At 38.0% G+C, this 27500-nt stretch overlaps 1 long non-coding RNA gene across 1 annotated transcript in view; it reads left to right on the top strand.

Annotated features, from left to right (window-relative positions):
• The first annotated feature begins 8301 nt into the window (after window positions 1-8301).
• The window catches only part of LOC135209457 (uncharacterized), a 54298-nt gene continuing 35099 nt past the window's right edge, over window positions 8302-27500 (top strand). The window contains exons 1-2 of the long non-coding RNA XR_010313367.1: window positions 8302-8364; window positions 17324-17732. This is a non-coding gene — a long non-coding RNA (uncharacterized LOC135209457). The remainder of the gene's footprint in view (window positions 8365-17323; window positions 17733-27500) is intronic.

Below are 27500 nucleotides of genomic sequence, written 5' to 3' on the forward strand. Positions count from 1 at the left end.
AACGATGCTCTGTGGTTCTCACTCAGTGGCCAGTTGCTCTCTCAAGGAAGCAGTACATTCGAACAAGATTCTCGTGAATTCCTCAAAATCAGTTACTCCCTGACAGCTTCAACCATTTATTCCAATCTCTTCTTTTATCTACTGCCTCGGTTTTGTCCTCTCCTCGTTGGCTCAAGCATTTCAGGAAGAGGTTACGTTGGTCAAGTTACGAAGTTCCTCGTTGGCCGAGTGAATTTCGCGCTCGACTACCAATCCGGTGGTACGTAATTCGATTCTCGGCACGGCCAACGCGGAATCAGAGGAATTTATTTCTGATGATAGAAATTCGTTTCGCGATACAACGTGGTTCAGATCCCACAATAAGCTGTAGGTCCCGATGCTAGGTAACCAATTGGTTCCTAGCCAAGTAACAATATCTAATCCTTCGGGCCAGTCCTAGGAGAGCTGTCAATCAGCTCATTGTTTGCTAAAACTAAGATATACTTAACTTTTCACTTGTGTACGTTTCTCAAGCTATTTTCTCTCATTATCATCGTCAAAAGTTAAGTAAATCTTAGATTTACCAGACCACTGAGCTGATTAACTGCTCTCCTAGAGCTGGCCCGAAGGATTAGATATGTTTACGTGGCTATGAACCAATTGGTTACGTAGCTACGGGACATACAGCTTATTGTGGGATCCGAACCTCATCATATCGAGAAATGACTGTCTAATCACCAGAAATAAATTCCTCTGATTCCATGTTGGCAGAGCCGGGAATCGAACTTCGGAACACCGGATTGGTCGCCGAGTGCGAAAACCACTCGCCCAACGAGGAAGTTATCATCGTCAAAACTATCTTAATATTATCTGTAGATATTTAGTAATGTTCTGTTATGTGTTATTGTCCACTTCTCGGAAATACCAACGTCCACACCTTCTCCTGTTCTTTAGACTAACGTTTGCCAACGAGGTGGAATCTACCGTAAACGACCTCTCTTAGACCACTTTTGTATCTCCTTTCTCTGTGACAAGTGACCCCTGTCGTCAGTGACCCAAGCTTAACCTCTTTCGTAAATCCTCTCTGTTGTAAAATGTTCTATATAGGAAATAGCTCCTCCTTAGCCTCTTCTGTCAGCCTTCAGAGAAAGGGAGTTGAGCTAAGGGTTCTCTCCATTACTCGAAGGGTCGTGAATTGCTCTTAATGAGGTTGGCATCGTTCCAAAGGATATTCAAAAGTGGTTACTACGAACTGAAACGAGTTTAAGAGGATCCGGGTCATGAAAGGTTGACCTAATAATAATAATAATAATAATAATAATAATAATAATAATAATAATAATAATAATAATAATACATATTTGGGTATGGATTACTCGAGCAATAATTTCAACTGACGGAAGTTTCGATACATTTACAGCGGATAGAAGTGACTTCCCTGAACACCTCATCGAACATCCCAAAATTTGGTAAAGCTAAGATTACTGAAGAAATATGAAAATACAACAAAATACTAAGATTTTTAGTGAGCAGAAGCAATAGTAGAGGAAATGTTCCAACCTTCTAAAGGAAGTGTTTGCTGTTTCCGGAGCATCAACTCACTGTTTTCTTGGGTGTGGAAAATACCCTTATATAAACACTGGAATATCAGTCTCTGTCACTCAATCAGAGATCCGAATTTTCACGACTGACAGAGCTAATTTGAAGCCGAGAGCACAGACATCTCTTCGTTTCAGTCAATCTGTCTAAAATCTATTGTATAAAAACAACAAAGGTATTGACTGACGTCAGGAGGAGCGAAGATGTTGCATTTCATCTCTGGGATCAAGTCAATAAAATAGCAACTATAAAATGGCTCGAAGTTTCTTCTGAGCAATCGAGTTTGCTATACAGCGTATCATGCTGAATGAAACTCTCAGCCACGGCCCATAGAAATATCAGCCTCAGACCATGAAACTCTCAGCCACGGTCTATGAAACTTTCAGCCACGGCCCAGGGGTGACCTGTGTCGTATAGGTGCCACGCGCACGATCATGGCTAACTTTCACCATTACAAAATAAAATACACTGAGGCTTCAGGGCTGCAGTTTGGTATGTTTGATAATTGGAGGGTGGATGATCAACATACCAATTTGCAGCCCTCTAGCCTCAGGAGTCTTTAAGAGCTGAGGGCGGAGAGATCAGGTGCGGACGGACAAAGCCTTATCAGTAGTTTTCTTTTACGGAAAACCAAAAAGAAAGAAGACGCGAATTGATGATAACGTATATTATACATCGTCGTTTTTCGTAGAGCAAATGAATGTCCAACCGAGAATGGTCACAATGGCCCATCGTGGAAAGCGCACTGGGAGAATAAACGAGATAGCGTTTAGATAACGTACGATTCTCCGGGGCGAAAATAAATGGGAGGTAATGAAGAGAGAGAGAAACAGACAATCAATAGAAGAAGCGCCCCATTCTGCGCATGCGCGGGTCGAGGGGAGATTTCAGTACTGCTTCTCTGAAAAATGGTCATGCAAAATTGCCAATCTTTCTCTGAGGCGCCAACCGCTACTTACTATAGCGAGCGAAGGCTGATGGTAATGGAAGCTCGCTCAAGACTGAGGGACCCCTATTTTTCTTTTTTTTCTTTTCCTTATGTCAGGGGTTCGTGGTTTCTGATTTGTTGGATGCAAACGAACATTCTGCCTCTTAACAAAGGGAACTCGTTCCCTCAGATATTCTACTTAGAATTCTCAGAGTAAATCTAGTAAATTATGTTTGATGACATTCCAATCCAATTGACGTCTGTTAACTGAACTTTCAAGAGCATCTAGATCTTACTATCAAAAGTCACTTACAACATATTACAATTGCATATGTGTCAGGTAAACCGTGACCAGTAGATTCTACACACCCACACACACACACCACACACACACACACACACACATATATATATATATATACATATATATATATATATATATATATATATATATATATATGTGTGTGTGTGTGTGTGTGTGTGTGTGAGTGAATGATATCAACTTAAAAATTCCCTTTCGGTTAACATATATGAAAATATATCAATTCCGAGGTAGAGTGAATTAGATATTAAAGGATATTTATAGCTTCACGAGTATGTATACACGTGTGTGTGTGTGTGTGTATGTGTGTGTGTTTACACACGTTAGAATCTAGGGGAAAACGGAATGAATATGTACACCAAATATTTGTCACATTTATCATTAAAAAGTTATTGATATCTTCTATGAAAAATTGATTTTGGCTAAAATCTTGTAGAAATGATGCTCCCTAGAAATGATGCTCCCTCTTCTGAAGGTCTGCGAGACAAAGAACTGCTGATTGTGGTGACCCCAGATGGACACAACCTCTCCCGTTCTCAGTTGCAGAGAAAAGAATCCACTCAGAGGTAGGCGATACCACCACCAGGTGCGACTGACTAGCACCAAGATAATTGTGGGAGGAAAAAAGATCTGCCCCAGCGATCTCAGTTGTTTTGGGGGTCGTGATGGTGGGGCGGGGTGATGGTGGGCGGGGGTGATGGTGGGGCGGGGGTGATGGTGGGGCGGAGGTTGTGTGTTGGATGTTCCTGCTCTCAGGATTGTCTAATGACCCCCGCTAAGATTTTGTGTCTTTGTATATGTGGAGGATTACTGCTTTTCATTGGGTGTTCAAAGCGTTTCTCAAGTAATTTCTGCACTGCGATGTAGCGCTAATATTTGTCTCCTTTTGAAAGGTTTAACGTTGCCAACTTGAAGAGTTCGTGTTAAATTGCATTCTTTTGTATGTTTCATTTACAAAGACTCCGATTTAAGAAACTAAATATGGAAATGAAATGTATAGGTAATTTTACTTGAATCTGCATGAACTTTACATTAATAAAATAACACACACATACACATACACATACACACACACATACATATATATATATATATATATATATATATTATATATATATATATATATATTATGAATTTTCTTTGTCAAGAGACAATAAATCCTTATTGTTATCACTATCAATTTTAAATAGGTCCTCCGTTCAATAAATCAATTGCCAGTCCAGACAAAGATTTACTATACACAAGACTTCAGGTAACTAAACATTCAAAGGGAGAGACAAAAGAAAGAAAATGTCTAAATTTTACTCTTATTTATCCACAAATAAAACTCAAAAAATGTCCTCGAAAACCTGCTTGATGCTTGGAAGCAATACTCGAACATTTAAGAGTCCACTCACATAAAGGGGAAAGTAAATACTAGCAAGAAGGGATGCTCCTCACCCTTCACCGGCCTCAGAAGGCCTCCTGACGATTCCCGGAGGATACAGCAGGTCACTCGTTGTCGTCGATGCAAGGTCTGGACCTTGCTTATAGGGGGTCAAAAATAATAAAAGCCCAAAGACAAACTCGCACAAGACACACGGGACAAACCCTCACCAACAACAGCAACAGCAGCCTGGCATTTCTATAAAAGTAAAAGCGAGAGTCTCAATGTCCTGTCCGTGGCCAGAAGGCAAAGTTGCAGAAACCAGTGAATGAGGAGAGCGGTATGAATAGGTGATGCTGAACCTCTCTTCGGGGAACCGTGAACGATTAACCTTCGCATGATGAAAAACTCCCCAACATAGATTAAGGTTGACGAGAAAATATCAGCGTAAAACCATCAGGCGAAAGAGGCAATTGCAGAAGACGATCCTCCACTCGTTCAAACATGGAAAGAGAAAAACGAGCGGATAAATACAACTATATAACAACAAAAACAAAACCCTTGAGGGGAGCGAAAAGAATCAACAAGCAGTTTCTCAAGACTTTTGAAAGAAAGCAAAAATTTAACTTACGTTAACAGAAACCAAGGAAATGATTTAAGATGATATTACAATCTTCTTGCCAGCTTGTTCCCATTTTTATATGGGGTCGCCGTTTCGGATGAGCCGTTTCCATCTATTTCTATCTTGTGCTTCTGCCTCATCAATTCCCTTCTCATGTAAGTCTCCTCTCACACAGTCCTTCCATCTCTTTCTTGGTCTCCCTCTTTTTCTTCTTCCTTGCACCTCCACCCCCATAGTATGTCTCCCAGCGTGGTCCTCATCTCTCCTCAACAGGTGTCCATACCATCTCAGCCTCCCCTCCTGCACTTTCTTTGATACTTCCACCACCTTAGTTGACCCCCTTATGTAGTCATTTCTGATCCTATCCACTCTTGTTACCCCAGACATCCACCTAAGCATTCTCATTTCTGCCACATCCATCTTCTTCTGCTCTGCTTTTCTCATGCTTGCTGTTTCTGTACCATACAGCATTGCTGTTCTTACCACCGTCTTGTGAAATTTTCCTTTTAACCTAAGCGGCACTCTTTTGTCACAAAGAACTCCCGAGGCCGCTCTCCAGTTGTTCCAGCCTGCCTGTACCCGATGTTTTACTTCTTCTTCAATACTTCCTCCAGCGTTAACAAAAGATCCCAAATACTTAAACTTATCAACTCTCCTTATTTGCTCTCCACCAAGCTGAATACTATCTCTATCATCCCCCTCAGTGGTGGTACACATATATTCTGTCTTGGATCTACTTATTCTCATTCCTCTGTCCTCCAGTACTTGTCTCCATCTTTCCAATTTCACTTCCAGATCTTCCCTGCTCTCTGCACACAGAACAATATCATCCGCATACAATATGTTCCATGGTACTGTCTCCCTTACTTCCTCTATTATAACATCCATCACTATGTTAAAGATAAATGGGCTCAGAGCCGACCCCTGGTGTAATCCTACTCTCACCTCAAAACCTTCTGTCTCCCCAACACTGCTCCTCACTCTGGTAAATACATTCCGGTACATCTCATGTATCAATCGCACATACTTCTCTGGCACCATCTTCTCCCTCAGGCTCCTCCATACCTCTTGTCTCGGGACTCGGTCATAAGCCTTTTCAAGGTCAATGAATACCATATGTAGGTCCCTTTGTCTTTCCCCGAATTTCTCCATTATTTGCCTCAGACAAAATATACCATCTGTTGTTCCCCTTCCCTTCATAAATCCCATCTGCTCTTTACCTATTTGTACTTCTTATCTCAGTCTAGCATCTATCATCCTTTCCAGTATCTTCAAAGTGTGGGACATCAATTTAATGCCTCTATAATTACCACACTCTTGAACATCGCCTTTCCCTTTAAAAATTGGGATCAATATACTCCCACGCCACTCATTTGGTATCTTTTCCTGTTCAAGGATCTTTATCATTAGATCGTACAGTATATCCACTCCTTCATCTCCTAATGCTTTCCATGCCTCCGGATCATGTCTGGTCCGGTTGCCTTCCCATTCTTCATCTTCTTCAGTGCATTTAGTACCTCTTGCCTAGAAAACCTCATTACCATGCCAATGTTCACTTGCCCATCCTCTCTTATTAGTCTATTATTTTCTTCATTTAACAACTGTTCGAAATATTCTTTCCATCTCTTCACAATGTCTTCCTCCTTTCTAAGCACTACACCCTCTTGATCCTTTATTTGTTTGATATGCGTTATATCTTTAGTGCTCTTATTTCTAGCCTTTGATAGCTTGATCATCTTCTTTAATCCTTCCTTTGTCCCCAGCTCATTATACACATCATCATACGACTTTGCTTTAGCTTGGGCTACCACCTTTTTCACCACCTTGTTTTTCTCTCTGTACCTATTTCTGTCTTCCACTGACTGTGACTCTTCCCATCTTTTCTTTGCCTCCTTCTTATCTTTTACTACTTTCTCAATGTCTTCATCCCACCACCCACTCTCCTTTTCTTCCCATATGATACCAGATGTCTCTCCTAGCAGCTCCTTTCCATGCCTTCTTATTACTGCTGCATTTTGTGCCCACCATTCTTGAACATCTTCAATCCCTATATCAATATCCTCCAAAACCCTCCTCTTAAACTCTCTCTTCTTATCCCCTTCCTTCTGTAATTCGTACCATTTAATTTTCCTTATCCCTTTAGCTTTGGTTTTTCTTTTCCTTTTCAACTTCAGGTCCATACATAGCAGCCTGTGTTGGGGGGCTACATGGTCGCCTGGAATAACTTTGCAGTTCTTGACCTCCACCAGATTTATCCTTTTATACAAGAAATAGTCTATCTGGGAGAATCTTCCCCACTCCTATATGTTATTAGGTGTTCCCTTTTCTTCTCAAAGAATGTGTTTACTATTGCCATGTCGAATGACACAGCAAAGTCCACTACACTCTCTCCTTCTGGGTTTCTCTCACCAATTCCATGGCCCCCATGCACCCGCCCAATCGCCTCATTTTCACTTCCGACATGGCCATTCAAATCTGCCCCAACTATCACCCTCTCATGCTCTTCCAGTTCTTGCATTATTCCATCCATGTCTCTCCAGAAATTTCCCTTCTCTTCTTCTGTGCAACCAACTTGTGGTGCATATGCGCTTATAATATTCAGAATCTCTCCTCCATAACATATCTTCAATCTGATGATACGGTCATTCTTTCTATGCACTTCTATTACCGAGTTCTTTAGATGATATTACAATATATATATTATATATATATATATATATATATATATATATATATATATATATATGCATATATGCATATATATATGAATAAAGTTCATATAATAATCGCGTTTTTGTTTCTTCGTGATTTAAAATCAAACATAATATACATATATAGAATATATATATATATATATATATATATATATATATATATATATATATATATATATATATATATATATATATATATATATATATATATATATATATATATATATATATATATATTTAGGATGCAAGTGTAAATAGAGGCAAGGTCAATTACTAAATGATTTACCATCATGCTGTTGTTTTCGATTGATCTGGATTTATACTAGCACGGGCACTTGCTTACAAAGTAGCCAGCAAGTGATTTAGGGCGAGTAGGTGGAATATTTACGAACATGAACGCGATTTTCTGTATTGCGATTCCTGATCCGGAAAACAGAAAACACTACGGTGTTTTGACACCGCATTTCACTTACTTCGCGCGAAAGGAAAACAAACCGTCCTTTAAGTGGCAGGGCGATCGTTGCAGGAAGATGAGAAGATGAGATGATCTTAAGAGACAACGGAAGAAGGTCAAAGAAATACTGAATGGCTGAAATTTAAAGCGAAGAAAAGACGTGTCCCATTATTCCGCGGGGTGGAAGAAAGCTCGTTAAAGGTAAACGATATCGCCAGGTGGGCCGGAGTAGTCCGCGTGAGAGATGTGGGTGGAGAGAGAGAGAGAGAGAGAGAGGTAGGTAGGTCACCAGAGTCCGATCTCGCTCAGTAGTGCCACCGACTCCGTGCTGGACGGTGCGTTCTCTGTGGGTTCCAGTTCAGTGGCTTGAGTCTGTGCGGGTGGGGAACATTTACTCTTGAAGTGTTGTTCAGATAAATAATACGTTGTCCTACCGCTGTCTCAGCAGTTGTGCAAATAGTAATGGCTGCAATTCGAAAACAAACAGCTTTATTTTCGATTAAATACCATATGTTCTCATGAAACGGAACATGTAACTATTCAACAAGTAATCGATTAATTGCAAATTAAATGTGGTTATTTTAACATTTATAAAGTAATCTTTCTTCAATTGCAACTAACGTACATGCTTTTCTCTTTAGTGTATCTGTCACCTTGTAAATAGAGATGTACTAAACCAAAGAAGTGAAAAGATATGTGGGTAACTTCATTATATGTTTTAGAAGATGAATAATGCCAAACGAATTGACATTACAGAAAGTACAGTTTCTAAATGTTCTCTGAAGGTATGTGACACACACACACACACACACACACACACACACACACACACACACACACACACACACACATATATATATATATATATATATATATATATATATATATATATATATATATATATAATAAATATCATTAATAAAACTAAACTGTCCTCAGCTTTAATAGAATCAGTCTAGAAATCTGGAGAGGAGAAGCACAAGTGATTATCTTGGAGGGGTGAGTCGGGTCACGTACTTCAGAAAATGATGAATGTGAACCATTAGGGCCTGAATCATGAGCATCGCTTTTCCACATCATGTCGCTTTGTGGAAATTCTCGGAAAAAAAGGACGTTTTTTCACTCTGTTAAAGCTCTTAGGATTTAGTTTATTCAGCGTCTAACGTCAATTCTGGTGGGACGTTTAGTAGTAAAAAAAATTAAATGTAAGATTTAAGATTAAGTTTCCAAATCAAATTCATTAAAGTGATATAAACTTTCAGATCTTATTGTCTCTCAGTTCGAGATTAAGTTAACTGACGAATAGACTAAGTAATAAAAAAGTCATGTACTTTTTGTTATGCAACTGGGTTTAAATAATTTTTTTTTCAGTTATTAAGTAAAATACGAAACATGTAAATCAGATTATCTACGGTTTGTTAAGACTATAGGTGGTCTGAGATACCTGTGTTACAAAATATGTTAAGCACTTACTATCTCTCTGTCTGTCTCTCTCTGTCTGTCTCTCTCTGTCTCTCTCTTTCTCTCAGATACAACTGCGCAAGTTGCAAATATAGATTTTGTTTCCTTATCACCTCACCTTACAGACCTTACATCTTGTTCGGGTTGCCCCAGGTCCCTCAGTGTGAGGCACCTCTAATTTCTACCAGAGAGTTGCTAGCACATCTTCCATTATATTTTGCATCTTCCAATCTTGGATGGTCTGGGATGCAGCTTAGATATTTGTCGAGCTTATTCTTAAACACATCTACGCTCACTCCTGATATATTCCTCAGATGAGCTGGCAACGCATTGAATAGACGCTGCATTATCGATGCTGGTGCGTAGTGGATTAATGTTTTGTGTGCTTTCCTTATTTTTCCTGGTATAGTTTTGGGCACTATTAATCTACCTCTGCTTGCTCTTTCTGATATTTTTAGCTCCATGATGTTTTCGGCTATTCCTTCTATCTGTTTCCATGCCTGAATTATCATGTAGCGTTCTCTTCTCCTTTCTAGACTATATAATTTTAAGGATTGTAGTCATTCCCAGTAGTCAAGGTCCTTAACTTCTTCTATTCTAGCTGTAAAGGACCTTTGTACACTCTCTATTTGTGCAATATCCTTTTGATAGTGTGGGTACCATATCATATTGCAATATTCAAGTGGGCTACGAACATACGTTTTATAAAGCATAATCATGTGTTCAGCTTTTCTTGTTTTGAAGTGCCGTAACAACATTTACATTTTTGCTTTACATTTTGCCAATAGAATTGCTATTTGATCGCTGCATAACATGTTCCTATTCATCATCGCACCCAGGTCTTTAACAGCTTCCTTATTTGTAATTGTCTCATTATTAGGTCCCCTATATGCATATAGCTTTCCTTCTCTGTCTCCATAATTTATTGATTCAAATTTATCAGAGTTAAATACCATCCTATTTACCTCTGCCCATCATATACTTTGTTAAGGTCTCTATGTAGCGCGTTCCTATCTTCATCACAAGTAATTTCTCTACTTATTCTTGTGTCATCGGCGAAACTAATCACTACCGAGTCCTTAACATTACTGTCTATGTCTGCAATCATAATAACAAACAGTAATGCAGCTAACACCGTACCTTGTGGCACACCGGATATTACCTTAGCTTCATCCGATTTCTCATCGTTTGCAGTAACTATCTGTTTTCTGTTGTATAAAAATTCTTTTAACCATCTTCCTACCTTATCCACTATATTATGTTTTCTAATTTTCTTCGCTAATATATTATGATCTACCTTGTCAAAAGCTTTTGCAAAGTCTAGATAAACCACATCTGTTTCATTTCCGCTTTTCATATTTTTGTATATGTTCTCACGGCGGACTAACATTTGGGTTTGTGTACTTTTTCCGGGTACGAAACCATGTTGTCCTATATTAAACAAATTATTTTTTATTAAATGTTTCATAAAATTTTTCTTCATTACCCTTTCATACACTTTCATAATATGTGATGTTAGACTCACAGGCCTATAATTACTTGCCTCTAGTCTTGATCCACTTTTGAAAGTAGGGGTAATATATGCTAATATGTGCTCATCATAAATCTTGCCTGTATCTACACTTTGTCTTAATAATATTGCAAGTGGCTTTGCGATAGAATGAACTACTTTCTTTAACAAAATAGCAGGGACACCATCAGGCCCTGCTGCTCCCTTTTTAATTTCATTAATAGCCTGCACAATATCAGCTTCATTAATATCTATGTCAGCTAAATATTCACAATTTTTGTCCCTTACTTCTATATCATTATTTTCATTATCAATTCTAGGGGTGAATTCTCTCTTATATCGTTCTGCCAATATGTTTCATATTTCCTTTTTTTCATTCGTTAATCTCCCTTCAATTCTTAGAGGGCCTATTTCTATTCTTCTTTTATTCATCTTTTTCGCGTACGAGTATAATAGTTTGGGGTTTTGCTTGATATTTACTAGGGTTTTTTCTTCCAAGTCCCGTTTTCATTTTCTTTTGATTGTATAATCTTTTGTTCTGCATTTTCTATCTTACTTTTTAGTTCTATAACTTTCCATGCATTTTTTTCTTTTGCAAGATTTTTTTTCCACTTTCTGATTTTATGGAACAAGCTCCTTCTGTCTCTTGGTATGCATGACTGATGTTTACTTTTCTTCTTCGGTATATATTTATCCACTATTTTCTCTAATATTTTATATAATATCTCCGTATTTACCCTTATGTCATCACTTATGAAAATGTTATCCCAATCTTTGTTTAATTCTTCATTTATTTCTGACCATTTTATATTTTTACTGTAGAAGTTGTATTTTCCATATCTTTCCCACCTTTTCATTTCTTGCTTATCTCTGTTTTCACTTGCTTTGGAATGGACTGTTAATTCTATGAAATTATGGTCTGAAATACTCGCATTATAAACTATTATTTCTTTAACATAATTCACCTCGTTCACAAATACTAGGTCTAAAGTATTTTCCTTTCTTGTTGGCAGGTGATTTGTTTGTTGAATGTTGTATTCTAATAGCATATCTAATAGCTTTTCGAATTGCCTCTTATCTTCTGCACTACTATTACTCTCTTTTTTGTATGTATAAATACAACCACAATCTCTTATTCGTTCTTTCCAGTCTACGAAAGGATAGTTAAAGTCTCCAGATAGGAGAATAGTCCAATCCTTGTGATTTGTACATATTTCATCCAATTTTTCTATTATTATGTCGAACTCTTTAGTATTAGGGGGTCTATATATTACTATGTTCATTAATTTTTCAGATTCAAATTCTACCACTATTAGTTCACATTTTGAGTTACTATATTTCTTATATATTTTTCCTTGTTTTTTGTCTTTCCCTTATATTGCGGTTCCCCCTTGATTCCTATTTTTTCTATCTGATCTATAAGTTTGGAACCCTTTTATTTGATCATCATTCACAGTCTCTTGGGAATACCAGGTTTCACTTATATTCATTATATCTATTTTCTTTTCAATTTGGGTTAGTTCTTCTATGTACTCTATTTTTCTTTTTGAGTTACTCGTAACTAAACTCTGCTCATTTATCATTATGATGGTTTGCGTGTTTTCTCCTTCATTTAATATGGGTAATAATAAGGATTTTCCCATGTCTCTTTCCTGTTCTGGTATGCTGTTCTTTACTTCATTTCCAGAAATTCTGACATTAAAAAATCCAACTTTTCCATAATATTTGATCTTCCTTCATCATAATTATTCATTTTGTGTCTAAATCTACAATTTTCTCCGTATCTGCAATATCCTCTTGCATCATAAATACAGTTCTTATCTCTTGAGTTGTATCTTGGAGCTGATGCTTGGAAATATTTTGCTGACACTGCATATCGCGGTGATGGCTTGTTTTTTTTCTGTCACCTGATATTCTTTGTTCCTCTCTTTATTTGTTTCTTTCTTATTTTGGATTTTATTATTTGATTGATTATTTATTTGATTTTGATTCATGGCTACAGGGTGCATATATTTACATTTTTTTGTCGAACTTACATCCTTCTCCTTCTTTTAGGTTTGCGCATAGTTTTGGATGTAGATCTCTGCAATTATCCTCATAGCCGTCTAGGTATGCACATTTACCATATATTTCATAGTTGTGACATTCCTAAAGATGTTTGTAGTAACATCTTTCTCCGAAACTGCAATTCCCTCTTTTCAAAAGGTTGAAGACTTTGTCTTTCTTGTCTATTTTTTCCTCTCTCCCATCATTGTTCAGATCTGGGTAGAGCCTCTTCGGGATTTTCTTTTGCGTTGTCATGTCGTAATTCATTTCTTCGTATGTATGCTGCTTGATTGCCTCATATGTAGTATCAATGAGTATCTCTGCATCCATACTTTTATCTTGTTCTTTGTTTTCCTGATTTTTTTCTGTCATTTCAGTTTTGTTTACTTCTCTTCCGTTTTCTTCTTCTTCTTCTTCCTCTTCCTCTTCTTCTTCATCCTCAACTATCTGTACATTCAGTCTTGATTTAATAACATTGTCTATCCATGTTAGACATGTTAAGCAAAATATTCTGGTATCTTTTCTCATATCTTGCATTACTTGAGCACATTGCGGATGCATTGGAATGTTACATGCAGAACATTTTCTGATCAGGTTTTGTGGATTAACTATGCTATGCCACACCTTACACAGTTTGCATGATTTTGGCATTCTTTTTCCTATTGCATCAATTAGGATATTCACAATGTTCACCTTATTCATTTTCTTTGTCGGAATATGTTGATTTATGTATATTTTCTTTATGAGCCTCTTGACCACTTGAATTTTATTTGGAACTTATTCAATTATTTTCAAGATGTTTTCTGTTGATTTGTTCCAGTTTGAAGGATCATATCCTTCTAATATATCTATGAATGCTTTTGCATCTTTTTGGTTATAGCTGTTGTTGATCTCATAGTTGAGAAATGCCAGCTCCCTTCCTGCTACCTCATCATATTGCGAATCTGCTAAACATGCTAAATTTCGCCATTTTTTCCACAGTTGGAACTTACTGCCATCTTGATCTGATTTACAGTATTTCACTTGATAAACTAACTTAGTAGACGCTTTATACTACTATTTTCACACTAATCTTATCACCGACAGTTCACGAACACTTCTAGATTTTTATAAATTTCCAGACGAATGGTAAACACGGGATATCTGTTGATTAATCAGACTGTGCGTGGTATCGTCTCACCAAGCAAAATGGCACTGAGAGAGAGCACTGAAAGGGTATTTTTTACATTGTTTCATAGCTCTCTTTTTAGCTTTGAGATGGCTTTGTCTCTCCGCCCTCAGATCTTAAAAACTACTGAGGCTAGAGGGCTGCAAATTGGTATGTTGACCATCCACCCTCCAATCATCAATCATACCAAATTTCAGCCCATTAGCCTCAGTAGTTTTTATCATACTTAAGGTTAAAGCTAGCCATGATTGTGCGTCGGGCAACACTATAGGTTCAGCCACATGGCCGTGGCTGAACGTTTTATGGACCACGCTCATACAGAATTATACACTGTACGGAAAACTCGATTGAGCTGAAGAAATTTCGATGCATTTTTGTCTTGTTTTTCTTATTGTCAGTCTGAATACCCTTTACCTGCGTCCATTCTAAATAAATAAATAAATAAATAAATACAGTAAAATATCCGTCGAAGGAAATCTAGTTTTCTGTTCAGCTTATAATGAAGGCCACCGAAAATAGATCTGTCTTTAGGTGGTCATGGTATAAAGCTGAATGAGCCGCGGCCCGCTTTGGCGGCCTATGCTGATGCGTTGCCAATTAACATAGCAATTTGCAGCCCTCTGACCTCAGTAGTTCTTAAGATCTGAAGGCGGACAGACAAACAGTCACCTCATTAGTTTTCTTTCACAGAAAGCTAAATAGAATTTTGCCGTTTGGATTAGCGTAGCAGGTGCCAGAATTGAATGGAACTCCTAGATGACCACATTGGTGGGAGTCGGTTATGATTTTTAAAGGGAAATTGATTTAGAAGATGAGGATTCCAGATGTTCACGTGAATATATGTACACACACACACAACGGGAACTGAAGGGTTGACACGTCTAGAACATTTTTCTTCACAGGGTATTGTATCTATAGTATAGTATATATATATATATATATATATATATATATATATATATATATATATATATATATATATATATATATATAGATAGATAATAATAATATAATAGATAGATAGATAGATAGGATAGATGATAGATAGATAATAGATAGATAAGATTGTAGACAGATACATATAACCGCATTAAGCTACAACTATCCTTTAATATCCAGTTCGCTATACCTTGGAAACATATTTTCATATATGTTTACCGAGGGGGGAATGTTTTCCTTTGTTAGTTGATAATAAGTTCGATCCCAGAGACGACGGAACTTTTATCAACTAAATATTCCCCTACTGTTATTTTACACGAAAATATATTATTTCCGAGACAGAGCGAATTGGAAGTTAAAGGACGTTCATAGTTTAATGTATATATATATATATATATATATATATAGTATATATATATACTATATATATATATATATATAGATATATATATATATATATATTTATCATAATATATTATATATATATATATATATATATATATAATATATATATATATTATATATATATAAGTCACTATCAAATATTCATTCAAAAAAGATCTCTTTGCCCTGAGAGATATTAGGTCACTCTTTCATTTATTCTGTAGAAACACCTGACGTAGCAGTCTTCTCCTTACCATTTCATATCATCATATGAGCATCGTTCCTTTCACACCTCTAATAACCAATACGTCCTTGGAGCGCTTATCCACAAGACGCTGTGGTGCACTATAGGCATTAACTCAGGTCTTTTCATAGTCCGTTCGGCCCATAGCTGCACACTCTCTCATGCCTTGAACTGCACCTCCGTTCATATTCTCTTTCTTCCATCTGACTTTCCACCCTCTCTGAAAATTATTTCGTAATGCAACTGCGAGAAGATTTTCCTCCTGTGACATCTTTCAAATCTTTCAATAATTGTCAATTTCCCTTCCAACACTAAAAACCGCATATGTCCCAGCGCTTAGGCTTTCGTCTAAATTCTATATATTCTATTCGTCTCCTTTATTTTTTGGAACTCTGTGTATTGCTTTCCAACCACACCACCCCAACTCGGTCTTTTCACTCTCTGATTCGCTGCATTGACAGAAAAAGCGTCGAGTTCTTTCCTTGACAACCCAGGACTCATCAATCTTTCAGTCTCAAACGCTGTGGTTTCCAGATCTCGCACCTTTACTCCGATGGCATTTTGTTTCGCTGCGCTGAACATCACAATAAAATCATCCGCTCTCCTTCACACATCCAGCAGATTTGCCAACACGACTAACGATACCCTTCCTCTTTCTGTACATCACAGATAGACCTGTCAATGTTATTCTTTGTCGTTCATATTTATGAACACAAAGCCCTTTCACTTTCGTATTAAATAAATACCGAACCAGGCACCTTCCACTAATTAAACGCGCCTATTACCGTCATAAATTGCATCGCTACTGAACGGCATCCGAAAAGGTAGAGCAGTACAAATATTAAACGTTCTCTATTTTATGTTGATAATCAACATGGGCGCGGTGTAAAGAACTGCAAATGGTGTGCCAGGCCATTTATTCAGTTCCTAACGACGCAGAATTACTAGAAATATACAACGCTGTTTTCCAGCATTCGCATGAGAAATCCGCATTGCTCTCAGGACGGACGTTATTGGCAGCAGAAGAGGCATTCCCTGCTATTTGGAAGTTTGCAGTCATCCATTGGCCACTTATTTGTCTTAGTAATTGGAGCATGAGACTCCAATCTACAGGCATCTCCGAGTTTGCATACACACACACACACACACATACACCTATTGTTTGTGTACGTGTGTACTAAGACTGGATCACTTCTAAGGGCACGTCTGCACTACAGTAGAACATATCAGAAACCCTTTAATGACATCCATATCACAGACAGGTTGAAAACAAGTGAACTCCTCAAGCTGAGAAAGACCTTTCGGTAACACTGGATGAACACCCGAAACACTGGCTGGCACTCCCAATAGGTCGTTGATTTGCAGTCAACCTGTGTTTGCTGTGCGTTCAGTATGCCACTCTACAATCACGACTTTACGGTCATGTAAGACTTTGGATTGGAGGAAACTGTGAATTCTCTCTCTCTCTCTCTCTCTCTCTCTCTCTCTCTCTCTCTCTTCTGGAGTTACTTTCTTTTGATCAATTTGCAGATCAAAATCAATAACGTTGTTTTTTTCATAATTGTACATAAAAATTGCCATAAAAAGTGTGAAAAATAAAACGAACTCTTCCACGGGATCAAATGTCGCAAAAACACAACAGAAAAGAGGATATCAATGGAATCTATATGAAGTAGTGTAAATGATATCTCCTAAAAAACAAATGAACTTCATTCCAAAGAGAAATGAACGTACATAAAACTATAAAGCAATTTAGAAAAAGAAATAGAAAATGATTAACAATAACAAACGTGTGGATGACTATTGTAACGCGATGATGTTGATGTCTAATGCCCCGTGACGGAACAAATCTGTACGAGTGGAAAAAAGGTGGCTTCATCTGAGGCAGAAGACGATGATCAAATGACGATGGTGGCTCCAGCGACCTAGATGGAGGAGCTCCGGGAATTGTCGCTGCTTCTCGTGTTGCTCTCAATGATCCGCTCGACTGTGAGTGGTAAGTTCTTGGACTTTTTCTCATTGACTGGATGTTAAACCGTACGTCTTTGTGGAGAGAGAGAGAGAGAGAGAGAGAGAAGAGAGAGAGAGAGAGAGAGAGAGAGAGAATTTGGTGTTATTTTCTGTCCAGTTTTTTTGTCTTGCTGTCGAACTTCTCAGTTCCAGAGATCCTTGATTCCTGACACCGTTGGACTGGAACATCCTCCCAGAGGAAGTCGTGCAACTGGAACTTCTTCAGAAGCTCAAGCAAAGGTGTAATACATTAGTACCATGATGGTGTTCTCTTGCATTTTAATACATTTTTACCTATTTGTTAATTTATTAGTATATTTCTTGTTCTATTTCAATGAGTGAGGTCTCTTCTGTCTATATTTCAATTTAGTACCTCGTTTTATTTCTTCCTTATGAACATCATATTCTTTGGAAGCTTCAAATTCCAGTCAGTGGCTCCTGTGGACGAATAGGTTTCGTCTTCTGAATAATAATAATAATAATAATAATAATAATATAATAATAATAATAATAATAATAATATACTTTATTAAAAGTAATGGCTACTTCAGCAGCATTACACTTGTAGAGATTCTTCTCTATTTTCCGAATAGCGGCTTTTTCCGTGCTACTTAGACAGGCTAGTAGAGCGCCTATGGAGGTCATGATCAAATACAGTCAAAATTGGTGTATATATTTGAATTTTACAGATAAACTATGATACCATAGTTATCAAAGTCATTAACGATATATATATATATGTCTCTCTCTCTCTCTCTCTCTCTTTCTCTCTCTTCTTGAAGCAAGCGAGCTTTCGTCTGGAGCTGCCAGACATCCTCGGGCTGGGAAGCTGAGGGTGGACTGATCTTGAAGCGGTGTCCGTCCTCGTTTATATTTGGAGTTGACAGCAGGGGGCCTGCCCCATGCTGATCTACTATTGGCTGGTGGCGGTAGGTCTTCGTTTTCATTGGTGGCTTGAACCGGGTCTCAAGCCACTTTCCATGCGTTGATGGTTGCGATACTGTAAGTCCTGCAGCGCCTAGACCTCCTTAGCGGCACGGTTACGTCGATGGGCGTTTCGCTATGCTGCGGGACGTCACGGCTAACTTGATTATGATTGGCTGCGGGAGTATCTCGTTCGGGGGCGTCGTCTTCCGTGGAGTTGTCGTGCTCGGTGGTGTCACTGTTGGTGGCAGGTCTTCTCATACTCGTAGGGAGGAGAAATTCTTCCTGCGTCGTATTTAGTGTAGGTCTTACTTGCTGGATGAGAAGCGCCTCCAGCAGGCGTAACCGACGGGCATCAGGGGCCTTCCCGATGATCTTCGTGTTTTGGATGATCACATCCCGGGAGATGGCCTCTTGATGTTTGGTGCGTGCGTGATTTTTGATAGCCCCCTCTTGGGCGTGGCACGAGAGTCTCTTCGACAGGCGCATGGTAGTCATACCAACGTAGGCGCCGCTGCACCGCAGACTGGGCATGTAGGGAGGAGAAATTCTTCCTGCGTCGTATTTAGTGTAGGTCTTACTTGCTGGATGAGAAGCGCTCCAGCAGGCGTAACCGACGGGCATCAGGGGCCTTCCCGATGATCTTCGTGTGGATGATCATCCCGGGAGATGGCCTCTTGATGTTTGGTGCGTGCTGATTTTTGATAGCCCCCTCTTGGGCGTGGCACGAGAGTCTCTTCGACAGGCGCATGGTAGTCATACCAACGTAGGCGCCGCTGCAACCGCGGACTGGGCATGTATACTGGTACACCACATGCCCAGTCTGCGGTTGCAGCGGCGCCTACGTTGGTATGACTACCATGCGCCTGTCGAAGAGACTCTCGTGCCACGCCCAAGAGGGGGCTATCAAAATCACGCACGCACCAAACATCAAGAGGCCATCTCCCGGGATGTGATCATCCAAAACACGAAGATCATCGGGAAGGCCCCTGATGCCCGTCGGTTACGCCTGCTGGAGGCGCTTCTCATCAGCAAGTAAGACCTACACTAAATACGACGCAGGAAGAATTTCTCCTCCCTACGAGTATGAGAAGACCTGCCACCAACAGTGACACCACCGAGCACGACAACTCCACGGAAGACGACGCCCCCGAACGAGATACTCCCGCAGCCAATCATAATCAAGTTAGCCGTGACGTCCCGCAGCATAGCGAAACGCCCATCGACGTAACCGTGCCGCTAAGGAGGTCTAGGCGGCTGCAGGACTTACAGTATCGCAACCATCAACGCATGGAAAGTGGCTTGAGACCCGGTTCAAGCCACCAATGAAAACGAAGACCTACCGCCACCAGCCAATAGTAGATCAGCATGGGGCAGGCCCCCTGCTGTCAACTCCAAATATAAACGAGGACGGACACCGCTTCAAGATCAGTCCACCCTCAGCTTCCCAGCCCGAGGATGTCTGGCAGCTCCAGACGAAAGCTAGCTTGCTTCAAGAAAGAGAGAGAGAGAGAGAGAAAGAGAGAGAGAGAGAGAGACATATATATATATATATATATATATATATATATATATATTATATTATATATTATATATATATATATATATATATATATATATATATATCGTTAATGACTTTGATAACTATGGTATCATAGTTTATCTGTAAAATTCAAATATATACACCAATTTTGACTCTATTTGATCATGACCTCCATAGGCGCTCTACTAGCCTGTCTAAGTAGCACGGAAAAGCCGCTATTCGGAAAATAGAGAAGAATCTCTACAAGTGTAATGCTGCTGAAGTAGCCATTACTTTTAATAAAGTATGCTTGAGAGAGGGTCTGCTTCCTAAGTACAATAATAATAATAATAATAATAATAATAATAATAATAATAATAATTGTTTAGAAAACTCTCTATCGCGAGAGTATATATATTGTTCTAAGAGGTCCAAAATAATAAAAAATGTTGCGAGTTCGTGTATAATTTAAAAACCCTTTACAAAGCTTTCGAACCCTTCCCTGGGTTCATCTTCAGGGAAGGGTTCGAAAGCTTTGTAAAAGGTTTTTAAATTATACACGAACTCGCAATATTTTTGTTATTATTGTGGACGTCTTAGAACAAAATAATAATAATAATGATAATAATAATAAAATAATAATAATAATAATAATAATAATAATAATAATAATAATAAGTGATTAGATTTTGAGAGCCTAAGTAGATCGAACTTTGCGGAGAAGAGACCACACACAGGCCCATTTTGCACCCATTGCTGAAGTTTTGTCTGCGAATGGTTCCGTGCATGTTTACTACTACAAAATACGAATGCCTATAACAATCTGTACACATTTTTTATCTTTTGTTAATGGGAAGCCGGGACTGATGGGTGATGTGGATACTGACTGACTGATTTTATGAAATGGAGGCTGTCAGTCCAAGCACGGGGTCACTTTCAGCCATTTAGCTACTCAAGATGAAAAGACGCAGAAAATAAAGGCGTTGAAGTACAAGGTCGAACTAACAAGAAAAAGATGTCAGTTGCACTAAGATATGACAGAGATAATGGACAGCAAAGCAGGAGGAAGAAAGCAAGAATGGAGGTAAAGTAAAAGGCTAAAATATCGGTACAGATAGTCACATGAGGGACACTGTACCACCTTTCAGAGATGTTTACAGTTTGTCACGAAGGGTAAACTGAAGGTGCTACCCACTTACGGGTTAAATGTGATATTGTCTTCCTTTTCAACGTAGTAAACGAGATGAGGTTACAAAGAAGAATTAGGCACACAATATGAACTCTATACTTATATAAATACTTTTCAGGAATCCACAGATCATTAAAATGAAGTTGGACGCATAATTATTATCTAATGACCAACTATAGTATATTAATATGCCCGTGAAAACACTTTTCAATGAATTTGCTACTTGACTGACACCTATGAATTAATTAATCATTGATTTATCTTCCATTATACCATCCAATGAATTCCTCTGCAAACTTTCGCAAGAATTGATTTAAGTGTTACTCATTGCTGTGCTAAAAGTCTAGTCTCATTAGAGCGCAATATATATTCATAATTGGAGCGTTTTTGAAGGCGAACTGCAGTTCTCGTAACTCTGCACCTTGGCTCCTAATCAAGTGAACTTCATTAATGCATTGCAAACAGAGCAACAGGACTTGCATGGGAAACGAGGGAGGGCAATGAAACAGTCAACATCCACATGGAATCAATAAGCGCTCTGAATGTTGCAGAAACATTCCTTGGCCCTAAAATAACACACTTGTTATTTTGCGTTCGAGAAGCACGGAACCGTGTTCGCCATTTTGAATAATTGACTTAGTTTATGAAGTATCCTTAAGCGCTGGCCAAGTGGAATAGTTTATGGAGAATATGAATGCAGGGGGAAGGCGCCATATATAAATGGTCGTGCGGTGTATGATCACTAAGAAATGTATACATATATGTATATATAAAATACATTGCTTTACTTTTATGTATATATTAATTATATTTATCTGTCTTATTAAATGAAACCAATGGCATTAGAGATATTATGTTCAGACACCACATTGAATCTTTTCTTATCTACTGTTTATAATTGGGAAAGAAATAAGAGCTCAGCCAACATATTTTTCGAGTTATAAATTGAAGGTCGAAGAGCCTCATACGGATTGCGAGCAGCGGTTTGGCCACCCTTGAGAGAGATATATATATATATATATATATATATATATATATATATATATATATATATATATATATATATATATATATATATGCGTATCACAAAATCCACATTAGAAGGTGCATGAAATCCGGGGCTTTGAAGAAGTACTTTCGTAGTTTACTTAAAAATGTAGAACAAACTAAGAAAGTACTTTTTCCAAGGCCCGGTTTTCCCTCACCTTCTTGCGTGGATTTTGTGAAGATCTCAAACACGTGTTGCTTCGTACTATATTGGATATATATGTATATATATACATATATACGCTGGGTATTTCGAAATTAGAGGGCCCCCCCCACTTCTACAGCATAAACAAAATTGATATGGACAAAAACAAAAGTAAAGAGGAACAGGTATTTATGTAGGTATCTCTCTGAGTATTTAATCATTTGTGTGGCCTCCATCTGCCTGTACCACAGCCTGCATTCTTAAGGGGTATGATTTTAGCAAATTGCAAAAAAGCTGAGACTCAAACTCCATTTCCCTGAACACTTTGGTCACCTCTGTTTGCAGGTCGTCGAGGCTTGGTATACCGTCATAGTTCACTGTGTACGGTTCAACACGATCCTTTAAGATACTACCAATGTTTTCACACACATTTAAGGTCAGGGGAGCTACCTGGAAATTCACTTGACGAGAAAAAATCGATACCACTGTTTTGAAGCAGCTCCTGTGTCTGAAAAGCCTTGAGACATGGTACCTTATCATGCAAAAATGCGACTTCTTCAACAGATAACACATTTTCAGGATCTTTGAGGAAAGGAAATACTCCACCAGTAAGCACAGTTTCTGTGAAGTATTTGCCATTCCATCACTGTTTTTTTTTCTTTGATGATCCACATTAACTGTTTCGCTGTGAAACAGAAAAATTCCCAAACATTCAGGAAATTTCACAACTTAGTGATGTCGCACATCATCGCTGATATCATCCAACTTTGCAGCTCAAATGATGTCAATTTATGATTTGGCTTCCTGACAGTGTAAATGAAGAATTCATCTGATGCAGCAACATGATAAAGTCAGCTTCATACCAATCTTTAAGAAATGAATCACAAAACCATGCACGGTCTACTCTCTGTTGCTGAGTGATGTTGGACTTGCTGATAACATGAAATGGCTTGATACTGGATTTTTTCAACTCACGATATACAGCACTATAGCTTCTCTTCTTTCCCCTTTTTGTTTCTAGTTTAAGCACCAATTGACGTAAAGACTTTCTTGGTCTACCCACTGCCTCAGCTATGATGTCTTTTGACTCCTGAGAAAGGACTTCAGGCCTTCCAAGATTTTCACTCTTTTTGCGATGACAGTTATATGGATTTTTGTTCCATTTTCTTTTAACAAAGGATTCATCTCTTTTAATGTATTTAGCTATCCAGGAACATGAAATGAAGGATGCGCCAGCATCCCAAGCCTCTCTGAAGGTTATAGCCCAGATTCGATCAATGCATCTGATTTCCTCCTAGTCGTTAGCAATGGCTGTATCTAACTCCGTCACTCAGTCTGAAAATACAAGAAATGTAAAATGAAAAATATCTTAATAGAGATTTAAAATAATTTACTTGGAGATAGGCTATAGCAGAAAACTTCATAACTTTCCATTTGTTCTGTAGAGGGGGGGCGCCCTCTAATTTCGAAACACCCGGTATATGTATTAATTTTGATGTATGCCTCCCTAACGTTCTTCATTAATAACGAAAAATGTGTATTTTTTTCAGACACTTGTTAGAGAATTTCCAAGCAGGTGTTGAAGAAAGAACCCTGTGCAGGAGATGCGGTGTGGTCCTCTCTTGTGAGATAAAACGGATTCCTCAATTGGTATGATAATCATGCAAAAGGCAAGGACCCCTTCTGTGCACATTATGTGAAATGCATTTGTATTACAACGCCATATTTTATGGTTAGATTGACAAACTTCTGAAATATATATAAGAAGGGCATTTTGTTCCTTATAGTTAAGAGAACGTGGTTATCCTTTTGTATGGTATTTTTACCCTGGCTTCAAGTAGTATCTGAAAGATCATGACTGGACGAAAAACCATAATGGCGTTGTGCTAATTTAGAATCAAAACTGTTCCGAACGATGAAATGAGAGAATGAGCGTTGGGTAAATAAACGGAGTTAAACTGAATGGAATTGAGACCTGAATTGGATATGATTCAAAATGAAGCATTGGTTATCGGTTACCTCATGTGACATTTCCTTGAATCCAATACGCCGTGTTCCCAACAAACATTGGAAGGAAATTTATGTATATTTGGAAATTAATATTGGTTTTCGACAGGCTCTGTATGAAAACGAAAGTTTAGTTTTTCTTGTGTATACTTTTTTTCGTTTCGTTGCTATGACACTGAAATATGGTACTGCTATACAAATACATGTGAAAATATCAGCGGGGAAAGGGCCTTTGTCTTTAGAATGATCATAATAACAAATAAAGAGGAGACTACACGACGTATCCTGTAGAGGGTTTTTTTTCTTCAAAACCGGATTTGTAAATTCCCTATCGGGTGACTGAGGAAAAAAAAAAGGATTTTATCATGAATGAAGACAGTCTTAGAGGCAAAGATTAAAAGAAAATAATTGATTTATGACTCATTATTCTTTGCTGGATGCAAAGCACCAAATCAAACAAGGCCTGATCTGACCCCCAGCTTATGCAGGACGCTTGAAAAATTTTCCCGTAAACATTATATGCCTAACTTATAACGTAAATTAAACTGCGGTAAAATCTACGGTCAAATAGAACCTTGTTTTAGAAACGAAAATTAATATAAATACGCTATATTTTATGAGAAATAATTGTACTCCATAGTTTAAAATGCACATAACTTATTTTTTACGTTTTCATACTGATAAATAAATCATAAATATCCTATCCTAAAATTCCTGTATCTTTAACTCAACGCATAACACCTTTGTCCAGACCTTTTTAGGCTCTTCCATAGACCTTTCCTAACCCCCAACAACATCAACAAAGTAGTTTGTAGTCCTACTCCCAGAGTAAGCGAAAATGGAACATGAATAAATGTTAATGACAGAAGTGTTCTTTCTTTTTTATCGTTATTCTTAACGACATTTTTATAAACTGATTTACCCCCTGGCGGTGTTGATTCTCAATGATCTATCCTTTGTTTAATACTTCAGTTCTTCAGTTAAAGAAAAAGAAACTCCTTTCTAGTTAAGGAATAACTTGATTCGTTCAAGGATAATTGATATATCCATAATATTTAAGAACTAGAATCAGTGAAGCACAACCTAGATACACAATAAAATATGATAAGGCAGATTTTGATCAATGGCAGTGAACATCTCCCAGAAGGAATCATTCCGTTCTAGCTCCAGTATGGTCTGGATTTACTATTTCATAAAAAGGAACATTGTTCTTAGACAGTATGGGTACCTATCGTCACGAACGAGAGTTACATTATAAACTGGAATATTCCTGAATGGAATGCTTGGTGTTTTTGAGTCAAATGAATTACTCTTTCGAAGTCACTGTCAGGAGTCAGGGTGCATGGTGAGCACTCATTGAGTCTATTTCACTTACTGGTTGAACACCGTTTGAAAAGCAATGCTCGACCGTGAGTCTAGAACGATTCTTAGGCAAATGCTGGATAATCGTGTGTAGTACCGATGGACTGCTAGTGAGAAGTTGACTTATATCAAAATTGTTATAGAAGAGTGAGTGTCAAAAGTTCATTGGTATGTGTTGATGACATATTTGTAGTGTTGTGGACGCACCCTGAAAGCCAAGTTTGGCTGTAATGGTTTAGCAGAAGCCACATTAATGCGTAGGAGACAACGTGTTATTCATCTCTGACAATGATAGAGGAAAATAAGTCTTTTGACGCAAAAATGAATGATAACATTCTATAACCAAAAATTGACTCTATACGAAATCAATCCTTAAAGGGTTACTCAAACTGCTCTGTAGAGGAGCAGATAACCAGAGCAATCCATAACTGAGCTGCCGATTCTCATCGAACGTTGCATTCCTACCTCTCAGATCCTAATCACGCACTGTCAGTCAAGAGGACCAACTCTGTGTAAAGTTTCTTTAATAGGCTCCACTTTGGAGGGGTGCCGATCGTAAGAGATCGTAAAAATATTTGCCAAAAATACACTAATCAAGACAGGCTAATGAATTTATCAGGCATTATTTGCACTATAATAACGCATATTCTCTGTGAGTTTTATCATCCTACAGGGAAAATAAATTATTTTATGAAAAAAAATGTGAAATTGAGGGCCCCTTGTACTGAAGGTTATTTGGTGATCGGTGAGAAACTACAGTCTTGAATAGAAATTCGGTCTGACAGAATGTTGGTATATCCCCCTAGAACATGCACATAAAGTATTATCAAAATAGAACAGCAAGTAAGCACGTAATAAAAAAAAAGAGCAACAACTTCAGGTAAGTTCAGCGAAAGCCCCGCCGAAAAATAAGGCTATAGCTAGGAAGAAATATTCAGAAAAAATTCAAACCTCGATTTAGGGACAAAACCTTCGGAGAGATTGTAGTTATTATGTCACTTGATAGCCTAAAACATCTAAAAATTATATTATGTAGGACAATCAAAGAAATACCCCCCCCCCCACCCCCTTCCCGAAAAAACCAAACCAGAGAAAAAGCGAAAAGGCGATTTTTTCTGAGGACAAGAAACTTGAAAAATTGGTTTAGATACCCCTAAAATAGTTTTCTGAGATGAAACTACTCGTAGAAAACGTAGAAAAGACATCGACCAATTTAGAGGGATACTATAATATTTTTTTTATATTTGCGATTTCCATATTTATCGGCTGCGCTTTCGCTTCAGTTGTTGCTCTCTTTTTTGTTGTTGTTACGTGCTTATTTACTGTTATATTTTGATAATGATTTATGTGCATGTTCCAAGGGGATATACCAACATTCTGTCAGACCGAATTTCTATTCAAGACTGTAGTTTCTCACCGATCATCAAATGACCTTCAGTACAAGGGGCCCTGAATTTCACATTTTTTTCTTAAAATCATTTATTTTCCCTGTAGGATGATAAAACTCACAGAGAATATGCGATATTATAGTGCTATTAATGCTTGATAAATTCATTAG

The sequence above is a fragment of the Macrobrachium nipponense genome, chromosome 38, assembly GCF_015104395.2.
Source record: "Macrobrachium nipponense isolate FS-2020 chromosome 38, ASM1510439v2, whole genome shotgun sequence".
Classification (NCBI taxonomy): domain Eukaryota; kingdom Metazoa; phylum Arthropoda; class Malacostraca; order Decapoda; family Palaemonidae; genus Macrobrachium; species Macrobrachium nipponense.